General features: G+C 38.8%; 1 long non-coding RNA gene across 1 annotated transcript; it reads left to right on the top strand.

Annotated features, from left to right (window-relative positions):
- The first annotated feature begins 7,201 nt into the window (after positions 1–7,201).
- On the top strand, positions 7,202–8,826 carry LOC107759121 (uncharacterized). The gene is made up of 2 exons (XR_012696905.1): positions 7,202–7,793; positions 8,465–8,826. It is a non-coding gene; the product is annotated as an uncharacterized LOC107759121 (long non-coding RNA).
- The last annotated feature ends 7,206 nt before the right edge of the window (positions 8,827–16,032 follow it).

Genomic DNA, 16,032 nt, shown 5'->3' with positions numbered 1-16,032 from the left:
TACCGGAGGGGCCCCTTACGACCCAAGCACAATATCAAGCCATCTTGTGGCATCTTCTCTAGGCTCTCGACCTCATATCAGCAAGCCACCTTGTGGCATACATATCTCAAGCCCTCGGCCTCATAATCAAAATCAGTGTATCACCGCTGCGGCGTGTAGTCCGACCCAAAAGTATCCTCACAACACAGGCCCTCATCCTTACCTGGTAAAAAATCACATAAGCCACTCGGGCAACAGTAAAACATGATGCTAATATGATTTAAAATATCATTTCATGTGTTAAAGTAGAGTAAACATGGTTGAGCTTTGAAAATAGTAGAATATAGCATGACTGAGTACAAGTTTAAAGTTAAAATAGTGAGGAAATATCAATAAAAATCCCCGAAGGATTCAAATAGTTTGCACAAAGCCCAAATATGGCATTTAGCCCAAATAATGATGATAGCAAATAGAATTCAGTCAAATACGCGGTAAAATCATCAATCGTGATGGATCAAGTCACAATTCCCAATAGTGAACGACCCCACACTCGTCATCAAACGTGTGCCTCACCTCAATATAGCACTACGATGTGCAATTCGGGGTTTCAAGCCCTCAAAATATCATTTACAATCATTACTCACCTCGATCCGATCCAACCTCTAGCCCGCGATGCCTTTGTCCGCACATATCGACCTAGGGATGCTCCAAATCTAGGCACAATCAGTACATAATCATTAAAATATGCAAAGGGAACAAAGCCCACTCGAAAATATCCAATTTACATCCAAATCCCGAAATTGCTCAAACCCGCCCCCCGGGCCCATGTCTCGAAACTCGATAAAATTAACATCAATGGAATCCTTAACCTCTCACGAATTCGTACATATCAAATTTACCAAAATCCAACCTCATATGGTCACTCAAATTCTCAGAATCTACTCTTGAATTTCAAACCCTAATTTCCCTGGTTTTCCTCGGATGTTTCCACTAGACTTCATGATTAAACAATGAAATAATCACCATAAACACAAGGTATAAAGCCCAAGTAGCTTACCTCTTTGGAAATACTTGATCCTCTCTTGAAATCACAACTTGGAGCTCCAAATATCGCACAAAATGGTGAACACATGACTGAAAATTGCGAAGGGGCATTGTTATACATTCTGTCCAGCACTTCCGCACCTGCGATCCCATAAGCGCACCTGCGCTTCCGCTTCTGCGGATTTCACTTATTCCATTAGATTCTGCATCTGTGACCCAGGTATCGCACCTCCGGCCTCGCAGATGCGGTCAAGGTCTTTGCTTCTACGGACAACACCGCTTCTACGGTCTCCTTGCTTCTATTGACAACACCGCTTCTACGGACCCTCCGTGAAACATCGTGATGGCACCTAGTCCTCTACGACTAGGTAAGCCTAAATTGCAGAAGATAAACCAAGTGCAGAATAAAAAAAATTAAAACAGAATGAAGAACGATAAAATAGTGTTTAAAAGTGCCGCTCGGCATACACAATAATTAACTCTCAAACCAATACATACTTCCAAGACTCGAAAACCCATGAATCACGAGCTAAGGATCACTACACAGTCTAACTCTAGAATATCTACCAAAGGAAAGAAATACAGAAGGGCAAATGTTTAAAAAGTAGAATAGAAAGGGACTCCTTGGTCTGCGGACGCGACAAATGTACCTCGAAGTCTCTAGAGCAGTCGCCTCGCCTCACGGGTAATAGGGCTAAGTCGCAGTACCTGGATCTGCACATGAAAAATATGCGTAGAAGGGGCATGAGTACACCATAATGGTACTCAGTAAGTGCCAAGCCTAACCTCGGTCGGGTAGTGACGAGGAAGGTCAGGGCCCTACTGAGATTAAATAAAATATAAATATCAACAGTATAGAACAGAACAATATAAATAAGTACAGCAGTAAAGTAACATAGGATGTACAGAACAACAACAATTATACAGAAGCAAGGTAAACACGGAAAGGAATACAGCTCAGCACCAATAATAATAATCGGGGATCTCCCAGGATACCGTCCTGTAGTCCCATATGTACATATCCAATGGATCTCCCGGGATCCCATCCCGTAGTCCAACTCATAGTGTGCGGGGATCTACCGGAATCCCATTCCGTAGACCCAAATGTAAATACCCAATATTGGGGGAATCTACCGGGTGTATTCCCGTAGTTCCATATAACTGTGCAGCGGGATCTACCGGAATCCCATATCCGTAGTCCCAAAATAAATAGACAAGGGGGAGCTACCGGAATCCCACATCCGTAGTCCCAAAATAAATGCACAATAGCAATAGGAAAATATACAGAAATAGCAAAATTTCATATCAAGGCAACAAGTGTCCTAGCCTAGCATGCTGCACAGAATTCAGGTAAGGCAGTTTGAGCAAGTAAAGCAGTTAAGTCACTTAGACATGCTTTCCTAAGCTAACAACATGCTTAATAGTGCAAATAATAGAAACATGAAAGGAAACATACTAGTAATTACTTAAAGAAAACCGAATTGCCAAATATTAGCACAAGTACGCACTCGTCACCTCACGTATAAGGCATTTTAATTACCAAATATACAAATCCTAAGGGGAAGGTCCCCCATACAAGGTTAGACAAGCCACGTACCTCGAATCAGCTCAAAATCAACCCAAAACCACGCTCTTGCCACGAGTTCTCGACTCCAAATGGCCCGAATCTATTCAATTCAATTGAATAATGTAAATAACACTTCAAGTAACTAATTCTACAAAATAATTCTAAGCTAATACACGAAATTAGGTAAAATGACCAAAATGCCCCTCAGGCCCCACGTCTCGGAATCAGGTAAAATTTATATTTTCAGAATCCTCACGCCCTCACGAGTTTATGCATACCGAAATTTTCCAAATCTAATATCAAATTCCCAATCAAAAGTCGAATTCTAAGTCTAAGAACTTTCTTTCAAATTTTCCCCAATTTTTCATTCCAATCCGAAATTAAATGATGAATTCATATTTGGATTAATGGGCTACAAGCAAAAAGGAGTTAAGAATCGTTACCCAATCGATATCTCTGAAAATCCCTCAAAATCTTGCTCAAATCCGAGCTTCCAAGCTTAAGTTTTGATAAAAATGGCTAAACCCTCGATTTTGAAATTTTATATTCTGCCCAGGTATTTCCTTCTTCGCTAACGCGGAAGGACCCTCGCGTTTGCGAAGCACAAATTTGTTTGGTCCAGCTTTCCTTCATAGCAAACGCGATGACCTAGTCGCGAATGCGATGCACAGTCTCCTCCTCCTACGCGAACGTGGGAACACCATCGCGAACGCGTAGGTCTAAGGCCTCTTAGCTTCGCGACGTGGGAGAAACTTCGCGAACGCGAAGAATTAAATCTCCCCCAGCCCCAGCTCCTCTTTGCAAACGCAAGACCCCACTCGTAAATGCGAAGAAGGAAATCAGAACTGGGTTGCTGCAATTTTTCTGCAATTTCTCTAAGTTCCAAAATGACCCATTGAGCATCTGAAACACTCCCGAGGCTCCTGGGACCTCAATCAAACCTGCCAACCAATCCTAAAACGTCATTTAAACTAGTCCCAACCTTCGGAATGCTCAAAACAACATCAAAACACCTATTTTTCATCGGATTCAAGCCTAAGAATTCCAAAAACTCTAAAAATATGCTTTCGATCAAAAAGTCTATCAAACCTCGTCCGAATGGCCTGAAATTTTGTACACACATCACGTTAAACACTACGGAGCTACTCCAACTTCCGGAATTCCATTCTGACCCTCCGATCAAAATCTCACTATCGAACCGGAAACTTCAAAAATTCAACCTTCGGCATTTCAAGCCTAAATTAGCTACGGACCCCCTAAGCCCAAAATCACCCAACGGAGCTAACGGAACCATCAGATTTTCATTTTTAGGCTGTTTTCACACTGTTCTAACTACGGTCAACTTTCCAATACTTAAGCTCTCATTTAGGGACTAAGTGCCCCAAAACTCTCAGAAACTCAAAATCGAACATCCCGGCAAATCAAAATGGCAGAAATAAACACGGGGAAAGCAGCTAATAGGGGATCGGGGCGTTAATTCTTAAGATGACCGGCCGGGTCATCACAAAAATCAACCCCAGGCCCAAATGGTCAAAACCCGAGGTTCGAACCAAAACCTGATTACCCATTCACCTACGAACTTAAATATATAATTTATTTTGAAACCGGACCCCAAATCGAGTTCCAAATCCCCAAAATTTGAAAATCCTAAGTTCTACCCAAAACACCCAATTTCCCCATGAAAACCCTTGATTTTGAGTTGAAATCATGTGAAAAGATGTTATATATTAAAGAAAATGAGTTAGAAATGACTTACAATTGATTTGGAGAAGAACTTTTCTTTAGAAAATCGCCCAAGAGAGCTTAGGGTTTGAGAGAGTTTGAAACATGAAGAAAAATGCATCTAAGTCCCAATTAACTAGTCATAGATGTCGCAATTACGACAGGAGATTTGCAATTGCGAAGCTCGCAAATGCGAACAAGGCCTCACATTTGCGAACCTGGGCATTTTCTGCTAACCTCGCAATTGCGAACAAATAGTCGCAATTGCGATACTGTCCCTCCCCTGATGACTTCACATTTGCAAAGGGTGGTTCGCAATTGCGAACACTGGCAGGCAAATCTTTCTTCGTAAATGCGATCACGACCTTGCAATTGCCAAGCCTGTTGGGCTCGCAATTGCGTAGCCTGACCTCGTAATTGCGAGATCAGATCCTGAAACACAGCTGAACCTGCAACAGCCTTTTCTCTAAGTCCAAATTCACTTCGTGGCCTATCCAAAACTCACCCGAGCCCTCGGGGCTCCAAACTAAACATGCACGCAAGTCCAAAAATATCATATGAACTTGGTCGTGCAATCAAATCATCAAAATAACATCAACAACTATGAATTAAACCTCAAATTCATAAAATCACTCAAGAACATCAAAATTACTATTTTCTCAACTATAAGTCCGTTTTATACCAAACCAATTCCGATCTTTACCAAATTTTACAGATTCAACTTAACTATTATTTCAAACTTGTATCGGCCTCTAGAACCAAGATACGGGCCCGATACCATCAAGAAATTGCATCAATTCACTTCTAAAAACCTTTATATTTTCTAGAAAATAATTTCTTTAAAAAATTCATTTCTCGGGCTTGGGACCTTGGAATTCGATTTCGGGCATATGCCCAAGTCCCAAATTTTACTACGAACCCTACGAGACCATCGGATCATGGGTTCGTATCCGTTTACCAAGAATGTTGACCAAAGTCAACTTTATTCAATTTTAAAAGCCAATTTTCCTTATTTTACTTAGTTTTCACATAAACGCTTTTCTTAAACACCCTCGGACTACACACGCATATCGAGGTGAGACAAAAAAGAGGTTTTAAAGGCCCCGGAATACAAAATTTACTTGTAACACAAGGTCATCACATTCTCCACCTTTAAAACAACCGTTCGTCCTCGAACGGACATAGAAAAGAAGTACCTGAGTCGGAGAAAATATGGGGATATCAGGTTCGCATATCGGACTCAGACTCCCAGGCCGCTGCCTTAATAGGCTGACCTCTCCACTGAACACGAACAAAAGGGAAACTCTTCGATCTCAACTGACAAACCTACCGGTCTAGAATAGCTACCGGCTCTTTCTCATAGGACAAGTTGATGTTTTAGACTTCAATATCTCACAAGGGGGGTGATTTGTGTGGTACCCAATTTTTGCTTAACTTGATTATAGAAGGACCTGGTTCTTCTATGTGTTCCAACTACTACTATTGCGGAATAATAAGTGCAGAAAATAAAGAACACAGAGATTTTTACGTGAAAAACACCTGGCTCAAAAGGTGAAAAAATGATGACCTACCTTCCAGTAGGATTTTCCCAAACTCTCCACTAAAATCACTGATCCAAAAACTGTATTTACAAATTTTGTAAACCTGGGATTAACTCTAATCCCGTCGTGGCATACAACCTCAACTGTTGCGACAACTTCAAGTTAAGTCTAACTTGAAAACTAAAGTACCTAATACAGTTGCTTTTATAATAGCTGAAAGGTACAATGTAAAATCACTTACTACAATTGAATTAGAGTAAAAGATAGACACTTGGAACTGGTTCTTCTATCTGGTTCAAGTAGCTTCAGGATTGCACGCTTGAATCACACATAAATTGCTTGCAAAATTGCCTTGCTATTTTGCTCTTAATTCACGTTTAAATTCTGCTTATGTGCATTACCTGTAAAAGAGAACAACACTGATATTTAAGGGGTTAGTAATTAGAGATTGACTAGGATACAGATGGTACTCTTCCATGGTGGAAGAGTTCTAGTTGATCTCATACTCTAACTTTATCCTTTCCTAAACTGTGTTCTCTTTTGGCACAATATGTAAAGCACAATATCTATTCCCCCTTTTGGCATCATCGAAAAGTTTCATAAACAAAGTACGAGTCGCAGATTTTAATAAGTACTCATGGCCAATAGGGCAACTGCAAGTGCAATCATGGATTAATCATCAGTGATCAGACAAACATATTTAAACTATCAAGGAAATGTTAACAGTCAACAAGAGCAAAAATAGTAGATATCATTGATAAAATATATGTTTCTACCACAATCCACAAACAAAAAGCAAAAATATTCAAAATATGAGCAAAAAAAAAAAGAGAAATCCCTAATTTGGGTCACTGATGGTACTAGACCGGTTCAAGAGATAAAGGCTAGAATTCCTAAGGCTTGGGGGAGCTAGATGGTTTGTTTTGGGCTTGGAGAAGATTCATCATATTGTGAAGAATCCCATCACTCTTCTCCTTTTCCTTGGTAAGCTCAGTTCTGAGAGCATCCCTCTCAGATTCAACCTCTGCTAAGCTAGCCTTCAGCCTAGCTATCTCAACATCCTTGGCCTCACTTTCTTGAACTAAAGCCCTGACGTTTTTGTTGACAAGTGTCTTCTTGGATGAACTAGGTTTATTTGGAATGACACTGACTAGATAGTCACAAGAAATCAGAGTATTAATTCCAAAGTATTCCTTGCTTGTGGCCATTTCCCATTTCTTCAGAGGCACCTTTCATCGATCTAAAACAGTAGTCAGAATAAATCCATAGGGGGTGGCATGGGCTTTGGAGCCATTTATGGCCCTGTCCAGTAGCTTGATGATGAATGCATGCCAGTTGATTTGCCTTCCACTTTCAAGGCACTCACTGTAAGAAATATAGGCTACAACCACATTTAATTGATGAAATTTATAACAAATGTCATTAAACAGTTACTTTTCTGACATTTAGAGCAATATGTGGTTAAATGAACGTCATTTAGCAAGAAAAGTCATTAAATATTATGACATTTGATTCAAATGATGTATTTTTCACTATGTTTATCGACATTTGCAGCAAACAGTGGGAAATTTTATACGCAATTGAATTTAAATCGCTCATTCCTTTCTTTTTATTTTCCCTATCTCCAGCCCCCTTTCAGAACCGTCCTCCTATGAAACCCTAAATTCTACGAGACAACATCCATCATTCTCTATTCATCTTGCTCGAAAGGGGCTATGCTATTTATGTCATATTTTACAGAATCATAGGTGATGGCAACCTCCACCTCCGTTCTCTTCTCTCGCCTCTTTAGGAGATCCCTTCCAAACCTCTGTGAACAAATTCAAATCGAACTGAAATCGAATATGCAGTCAATGACTTCTTCACCTTCAAGACATTCGAAGTTCGTAGTCTTGTGACCTTGCCAGAAGGAGAATCCATAGTTCAAGTCAATGTAATCGGTGCGAGGTTTTTTATTGAGACTTTTAGGAATCTTCAATTAATTTTTCTTCTTTTAATTTGAAATTATGGGTTGTTCATATTAAAAAATGGGTTTGTGATTCATTCACTTTGGATATGAATGAATTCTGGATAGTTGATATATCCTATTTCATATATGTGTGCCACAATCCGATAGATGAGATATTGCTGATAGATGATAAAGAATCCATTAGAGGTTCATGTGTGTATGTAATCTTTGTTTATTATCCATGTTTATTTAGAGGCCAACTCGCTGATTGAACTACATGGAGTCCACTTGAGGCTATGTTGCTTCCAAGTTCCACTTAATCTTCCGGATTGGTTGTTTCTTTTAATCTATCCTATCAGGTTGTTAGGTTATCCCTTTGAAATTGTTATGTATATTGTTTCAGCTTGATCATTTACTTTGTTCTGTACCCTTTTGTGTGGTAATCAATTGTACTTGTTATACTAGTGTTTACTTGCATTGCCTCTGTTGGTTTATCATGTGTCACAATCTATACTAAACAAATAGTTTGGTGCATTATCTTGTTTAAAACTATGTCGCAAAGGCAACAAGGCCATTGTGCCTCTATTAATGCTTTTCTTACTTTTTTAATATTGTTTTTTTTATCGTTCCCTAACTAGTTTAGTATAATTCTTTTCTTTTCAGTTATTGGAGACAACACTTCTGAAGGATGTGAGCTACTATAGTGTGGGTGAATCCTTGGCGTGGTGATATACTGATACCAAAGCTTCTTCATCAAAGAACACGGACACTAAAGCTTCAAATTGTATAGGCTATTTTGAAGATGTTAACAAAGAGAAAAGTTACAATTATGTATATACTGTACTGGACTATTGTTTTTAAATTCATTTAAATTATCTGTGGTGTATGACACTTGAAACTTTTGACATGAATGTGAATGTTTGCGGTATTGCGAAGAGCAAATAAATATATTTGTTTTTTTCTTCTTTTCTATATTGTATGTAAAAGGAAATATAATAAATGTATTGTTTTCAATTTTAACCGTGCGTCTATATTTTTTTTAATTTATAAATAATTTGCTGATATTTTTTTATATGTCACAAATTATATGGTTATGAACTCAAATGGGTGACATTTGATAAAAAGTCAGTAGATAAATGTCATTAAGCATTTACTGACATTTACTTAAATGTCGGAAAATTTCCGACATTGAAATTTCCGACATTTAGCATAAATGTAAAATAAACGTCGGTAATTGATTATGTGACATTTATGTGACCTAATACGACATTTATTTAATGTCTCCATAGCTCATATTTCTTGTAGTGACTCCATCAGAACTAAGTCCATATAGTTAGCAATGTGTCTTCTTTCCTGCCTAGGCAGTAGGCACTTGTTGACAAACTCAAAGAGGACTTTGTGCTGTGGCTTCATTTCACTCTTGTGCACAAACTTGGCCTTATTCACTTCTTCAACATCATAGAATCTCCTAGTAATTTCAAGAGCAAGAGGAAGGGAATCCAGACTAGTCCATCTTTGCCTAGTGTAGTCATCATATCCCTCAGCAGGGAAGTCAAGAATCTCTCCCAGCTTCTCTGCGTCGAATGTCACTTGAACTCCTTTTACTAGGGTGGTGAATCTTCCATCTTTGACCTCAAGATTTGCCATGAATTCAATAATCTCATTTCTAGCTAGCCTTCCATCCATCTGAAGGACCATATCCTTCCATCCCTGAACAGTAAGGGCATCAACCAAATGAACCATTCCTAGTTCCACTAAGTCTTTCAGCAATCTTCCCTTCAAAATTTTTCTTTTGCCAAACTTGGCCAGCTTGTCTTGTTCACCATCAGGCTCACTTTCTTCTTCACCACTCCATTCTTCATCTTCAGAAATTCTAACTTGTTTGCTTTTCACTGCAGACCTTGTCCTCTTGGCCAATGAAGGTTCAACAGCCTTAGACACAGATGAAGACTTCTTGGAAGATGTCTTGGTCTTTTTGGGCTTGGGAGTCTGAATCTCCATGTTGTATGGTCCTCCTAATGGACCTGTTCCATCTCCTCAACATCAATAGCTTCAGAGGACTCTGCAACCTTAACTTTTCCTTTATCCATCATCTTCTTCTTACTTTTAGCCAAAGCCTTTTGTAGTTCACTCTCACTCTGTTTCACCCTACTTCTTGTGGCTCTTCCCTTTGGCAAGGGAATTTCAGTAGTTGTTGGGGAGGAAGCCTTTCATTTCTTGGAAGATTTTGCAGCACTAGGGGCTTTTGGTATTGGAGATCTCCTTTTCTTTGGATCATAACTGGCACCTACTTTCTTCAGAAGTTCTGCTAGGGTCTCCTCAATAGATGAACCAGGTTCATCTGCCTGTGAACTTAGATTGACCAACCCTTCAGCAGCCTCCCCTGAACCACTTCCCCCTAACTTCTTACCACTTTCTTCCACAGATGCATGTTCGACCCCATAAATAGTTGGTACCATCACTTCAGAAGTGGGTGAAGAACCAGCCACTCCTTTCCCTTTTCCCCTCATATCAACACATACACCCCCCTCTCTCTCTCTCTCTCTTTCTTTTTCATTTTTCTTTTTACCTCCTCTTCTTCCCAGTTCAGTCAATTCCACATTCCTGTCGGACCCAACCAAAACAAACTTATTTTTTAAATTTTCAGTCAAAGCAGAACTTACCTTAGAAGGGGAGTTTGGAGCTTTCTCCGAGTCATAAGACCTAGTTCCTTCCCCCTTACTAGCAGATTTGAACGAATCGTCTGAGTTCTCAGAATCTTTGGCTTGGCTTGACTTCAATTTTTCGTTCAATTTCTTTGAAAGAGCACTAGTTGCCACCGTTTTCCGAGCAAGCATTTTTACTTGCCTTCTCCTAGGTTGAGTGGTTGTGCTGGGTGGAGGTGGTGTGGAGGAACCAGAAGGGGAGGGTAGTGGGGGAGTGCTTGGATTATCTTGAGAGTTCGACATTGTAACTGACTTCTTGAGAGAGTTTGTGAGTTAGGCTTTTGGAAGAGAGAACACTTGAGAGTGAAATAGATTTTTACGGTTTGAAATAGTGAGGGTGACAAAAGGTGATGATAGGTATTTAAAGAAGGAGACCTATTTAATGACTAATGGTATCTTTTAGTAGTCAATTAGAGGTCTAATCAACCTGAAATTGCAGGTTGAATGAACAATTAAGCTTTCCTAGATTTTAGGCATTTTATGTGGTGAGAACTCTAGTAGAGACAAAACTGGTTCAAAAAATAAACGAATAGGATTTTCAGATGTGTTTGAACATAGGTAGGACTCTAATCATAATTTAAATATTTATATTTCTAATTGTGCAGAGTGTAAAAAAACATACCTCATTTTTCAGATGACTAATACTGATGAACCAGGTTCTTCATTTAGAATTCTCTTGATCATGCCTCAAATTACCATAATAGAGAAAATTTTGTTAGAGATCAGTGACTCATATCAACACATGTCACAGGAGTATACTATTTACAGTATGAAACTGAGTAAAAATTAATCTAGGTATTTACACAAGTTCCAGATTTCCTAGCCAATTTTTTTTCATTAATTGTTTTCATTGTGCATTCTTAGCTGGTCCCATTAGGTGATCTTAATCATTTCTAATTCTAACATATTCCTTTCAAAGATTTCTCTACTCAATATTTTAGTAAAGATGTCAGCAATTTATTTATTAGTAGCATAGAATTCTATGGTAATCAATCCTTTCTCATAGTTGTCCCTTAAGAAGTGATGTCTAACATCTATGTGCTTAGTCCTCTTATGATGAACTGGGTTCTTTGTCATACTTATAACACTAGTGTTATCACAAAATATAGGGATGCAACCAACTTCAATGCCCAAATCTATCAGCTGCTGTTTGATCCACAGCGGTTGAGCACAACAAGAGGCAACAATAACATATTCAGCCTCATCAGTGGATAAGGCCACTGAATTCTGCTTTTTAGTGGCCTATGATACCATACATGAACCAAGAAAATGAGTCATACCTGAGGTGCTTTTCCTATCCACAAGGAAACCTGCATAGTCAGCATCAGCATATCCCACTAGATTAAAGTTACTACCTTTAGGGTACCAAAGGCAAAGATCAGTACTGCCTTTGAAATATCTCAGTATCCTCTTGAAAACAGTCAAGTGAGATTCCTTAGGATTTGCCTGAAAACGAGCACAAAGCCCTACACTGAAAACTATGTCAGGTCTGCTAGCAGTAAGATACAAAAGTGAACCAATCATACCCCTATACAACTTCTGATCAACAGATGAACCAGGTTCATCTATGTCTAATTTAGTAGTTGTTGCAATGAGTGTGTCTATTTATTTTGATTCATCCATTTTAAACTTCTTAATCAACTCTTTTGCATATTCTGCTGATGGATCATGATTCCGATTGGGTTTTGTTTGATCTGTAAGCCTAAGAAAAAGTTAAGCTCACCCATCATGCTCATTTCAAACTCACTCCCCATTAATTTGACAAAGTCCTTACTTAGTTTGTCAGTGGTTGCCCCAAAAATTATGTCATCAACATATATTTGTTCTACAAGAAGATCCTTACCTTTTTCCCTCAGGAATAAAGTACTGTCAATTTTACCTCTCTTTTAGCCATGTTCAAGCAGGAATTTAGGCATTCGTTCATACCATGCTCTAGGAGCCTGCTTGAGTCTATAGAGATCCTTGTCTAATTTGTACACATGTTCCGGATACTCCTTGCTCTCAAACCCTGGAGGTTGTTTGACAAACACTTTTTTCTTTTAGGTAGCCATTTAGGAAGGCACTTTTGATATCCATCTGATGAAGAGTAAATTCCATGTGTGCTGCAAAGGCTATGAGGAGTCTTATTGCCTCCAGTCTTGCAATTGGAGCAAAGGTCTCATCATAATTTATGCCCTCCTCTTGGCTATAACCTTCGACTACCAGCCTTGCCTTGTTCCTTATAACTGTTCCATCTTCATCAAGCTTGTTTCTAAAGATCCATTTAGTACCAATTACTGATTTGTCCTTGGGTCTTGGAACTAGATACCAAACTTGACTTCTCTCAAACTGATTAAGTTCATCTTCCATTGCATTTACCCAATCTGCATCCTGCAAAGCCTCAGCAACATTGTTAGGTTCAATAAGAGATAAGAAAGCATCAAAAGCACACAAATTCTTTAATTATGATCTAGTTTTAACTCCAGATGTTGGATCAGTAATTATATTCTCAATGGGATAAGAATTTTGATACTTGTAAGGTTTCACAACCAACTGGTTTCTGTTTGATGTTTCTCCCATGTTATGTTGCTGAGGAACATGCTTATGGAAAGGTTCCATTAGGGGATTGGTTTCAGTTCTTCTTTGTTCAGTTCCCCCTGTCATGTTGCCCTGGATGGAAGAACTTGTTCCATCACATGTTCCTTCTTTTGATGCATCTTCAGCTTGAGCTGTGACTTTACTCAATTCTTTTACCAGCCCAATAGCTTCATCTTCATGTTCCTGTTTCTCAAAAAGAATGTTAGTTTCATCAAAAACTACATGTACACTTTTTTCTACACACAAAGTTCTTTTGTTGTACACTTTATAAGCTTTGCTATGTGAAGAATATCCCAAGAATACTCCCTCATTACTTTTGGGATCAAACTTACCTAGGGAGTCCTTTCCATTATTATGCACAAAGAACTTGCATCCAAATGCCCTAAGATGGGATATATTTGGTTTTCTCCCTTTAAGTAACTCATAGGGAGTCTTCTCTACAAGAGGTCTAGTCATGCATCTATTAATGATGTAACATGCGGTATTTACAGCCTCTGCCCAGAAGCTATGGGGCAGTTTACTAGAAAGAAGCATAGTCCTAGCCATATCTTCAAGAGTCTTATTCTTTCTTTCAACTACTCCATTTTGTTGAGGAGTCCTAGAGGCAGAGAAATTATGATCTATACCATTCTCATCACAAAATTTAGCAAACTTAGCATTTTCAAATTCAATTCCATGATCAGACCTAATTGATGCAAGTTGATTACCTAGTTGTTTCTGAGTTTTTCTAACAAAGGCAGTAAACATGTAAAATGCTTCATCCTTAGATGTTAAAAACAACACTCAAGTAAACCTAGAGTAATCATCAACAAGTACCATCACATATTCTTACCACCTCTACTCAATGTTCTCATTGGACCACAAAGATCTATATGAACCAGTTCCATCATCCTGGTTGTGCTTACCATTTTCTTGCTTTTAAAAGATGATCTTACCTGCTTCCCCCTTGCACAGGCCTCACAAGTGTCTTCCTTGAACTTGATGTTAGGGAACCCTATCACTAGGTCCTTGGAGACTAATTTGTTGAGTTGATTCAGACTTGCATGACCAAGTCTTTTGTGCCACAAGAGGGGATCATTATCCAACACACTCAAGCAAGTAAGTTCATTTTCTGAAAGAGCGGACAAATCTACAATGTAAATATTGTTAACTCTTTTTCCCTGCAAAACAATCTTGTCAGTGCTAAGATTAATCATAAAACATTTTGTAGAGGTGAATGCTACTAGGTTACCTATGTCACACAATTGTGATATACTGATTAGGCTATATTTCAAGTCATATATTAAGTAGACATTCTCAATGGAATGTGAGTCTGTCTTACCTACCTTTCCAACCCCAATGATCTCACCTTTCTTCCCATTTACAAAGGAGACATTACCTCCTTTTAGGTCCTCAAGTGAAAGGAATTGGTTCTTACTTCTAGTCATATGCTTTAAGCAGCCACTATCCATGTACCATATTTGGCTACTTTCCTTTACTTGGACCTGCAAAACAAAATCAGGGGTTAGTATTAAGAACCCAAACTAGTTTGGGTCCCTTTCTATAGGCAAATAGGTGAATTAAATTCCTTTTGGCCCATCCAGGTAACCTATTTTTCTCTTGAACAAAGGTTTTATTCTTTTGACTGGCCTTTTATTTTGCATTACATTCACTTTTATAATGACCAGTCTTGCCACAGTGTGTGCAGATTTTTTTTCCAGGAAATGTGATGTATTTGCTTTTGGGATCCCACTTAGGTGCTGGGGTCCCATAGCCAAGTCCTCTTTTGTTGCTATTGTGGTGCTCTTGTAGCCAGGATAGTGCATCAGAGGACTTATTTCATTTGCAAGTTCTATCTAGTTCATGCTTCACCTTGCCTAGATCTTCTTTTAGTACTCTTATCTCCTCATCTTTCTTGTACAACTCATCCTTCATTTTTCCTAGATTTTCTTCTAAGGTGAGATGTGTGTGATCAGCCTTCTTCTTACCTGTTCCTAATTTCAGTTTTAAATTTTCAGACCTAAGTTCTAAAACACTGTGGTTCTTCAACTCAGCATTTTTACTATCACTTTCACTAGCCCTAAATTCCAAATTTTTGCACTTTGCTTTTAGGATCACATATTCCCTAGACAACTATTCCTTTTTTTTGTTTATGACCTCAGACTCATCAATAAGTCTAGCAATAATTCAGAAGCCTTTCTTAGACAAAAGTTTAATCTTGTCTTTGAGATGAATAACACTTACCTATTGTTCATCGTCTGATTCTCCAATGGCCATAAGTGCTTGTTCATTTCTAGCTTCATCTTTTGAATCCTTATATGAGGTCTCTCCCCAAGTATCAACCATAGCCTTTGTTGATCCTTTGTTCCTTTTGGGTTGAACCTGTTCCTTCTTCCTACTTCTTCGTTCATCCCTTTCCTTCTTCCATTCAATTTCCCACTGAGGATAATTCTTGATCATGTAGTCAGTCTTACCACATTTGTAGCAGCCCTCGTTGGTCTGTTTTTCAAGAGACCTTGGTTTGTTTAAGGTTGCACCTCTTGAAGAACCCTTTCCTCTTATTAGATACTTCTTGAAATCCCTTGTGATCATAGCCATTTCATCATCCTCTAAGTCTGCACCTTCAGCTATTCTGAGAGCCAGGCTTCTTTCCTTCTTGAGTGCATCCATCTTCATGGTTTGCCTTCTCAGTTCATAGGCAGTGAGATTTCCAATTAGCTCATCCAACTTGAGGGTAACAATGTTCTTTGATTCCTGAATAGCCGTGATTTTGTTTTCCCAATTTAATGGCAAGACCCTTGTCATGATTTTCTCAACCTTGTCTTCTTCAAGGATAACTCTTCCAAGAGACTTAAGTTCATTTGTTAGTGTTGTGAACCTTGTGTACATCTCTTGGATGGTTTCTCCTTCATTCATAGTGAAATTCTCATATTGAGAATATAGTAGTATTCCTCTTGATCTCTTTACCTG

Source organism: Nicotiana tabacum, chromosome 11 (assembly GCF_000715075.1).
Source record: "Nicotiana tabacum cultivar K326 chromosome 11, ASM71507v2, whole genome shotgun sequence".
NCBI classification, from domain to species: domain Eukaryota; kingdom Viridiplantae; phylum Streptophyta; class Magnoliopsida; order Solanales; family Solanaceae; genus Nicotiana; species Nicotiana tabacum.
The sequence above is the reverse complement of the archived record's forward strand: the minus strand, read 5'-3'. Positions and strand labels throughout refer to the sequence as shown.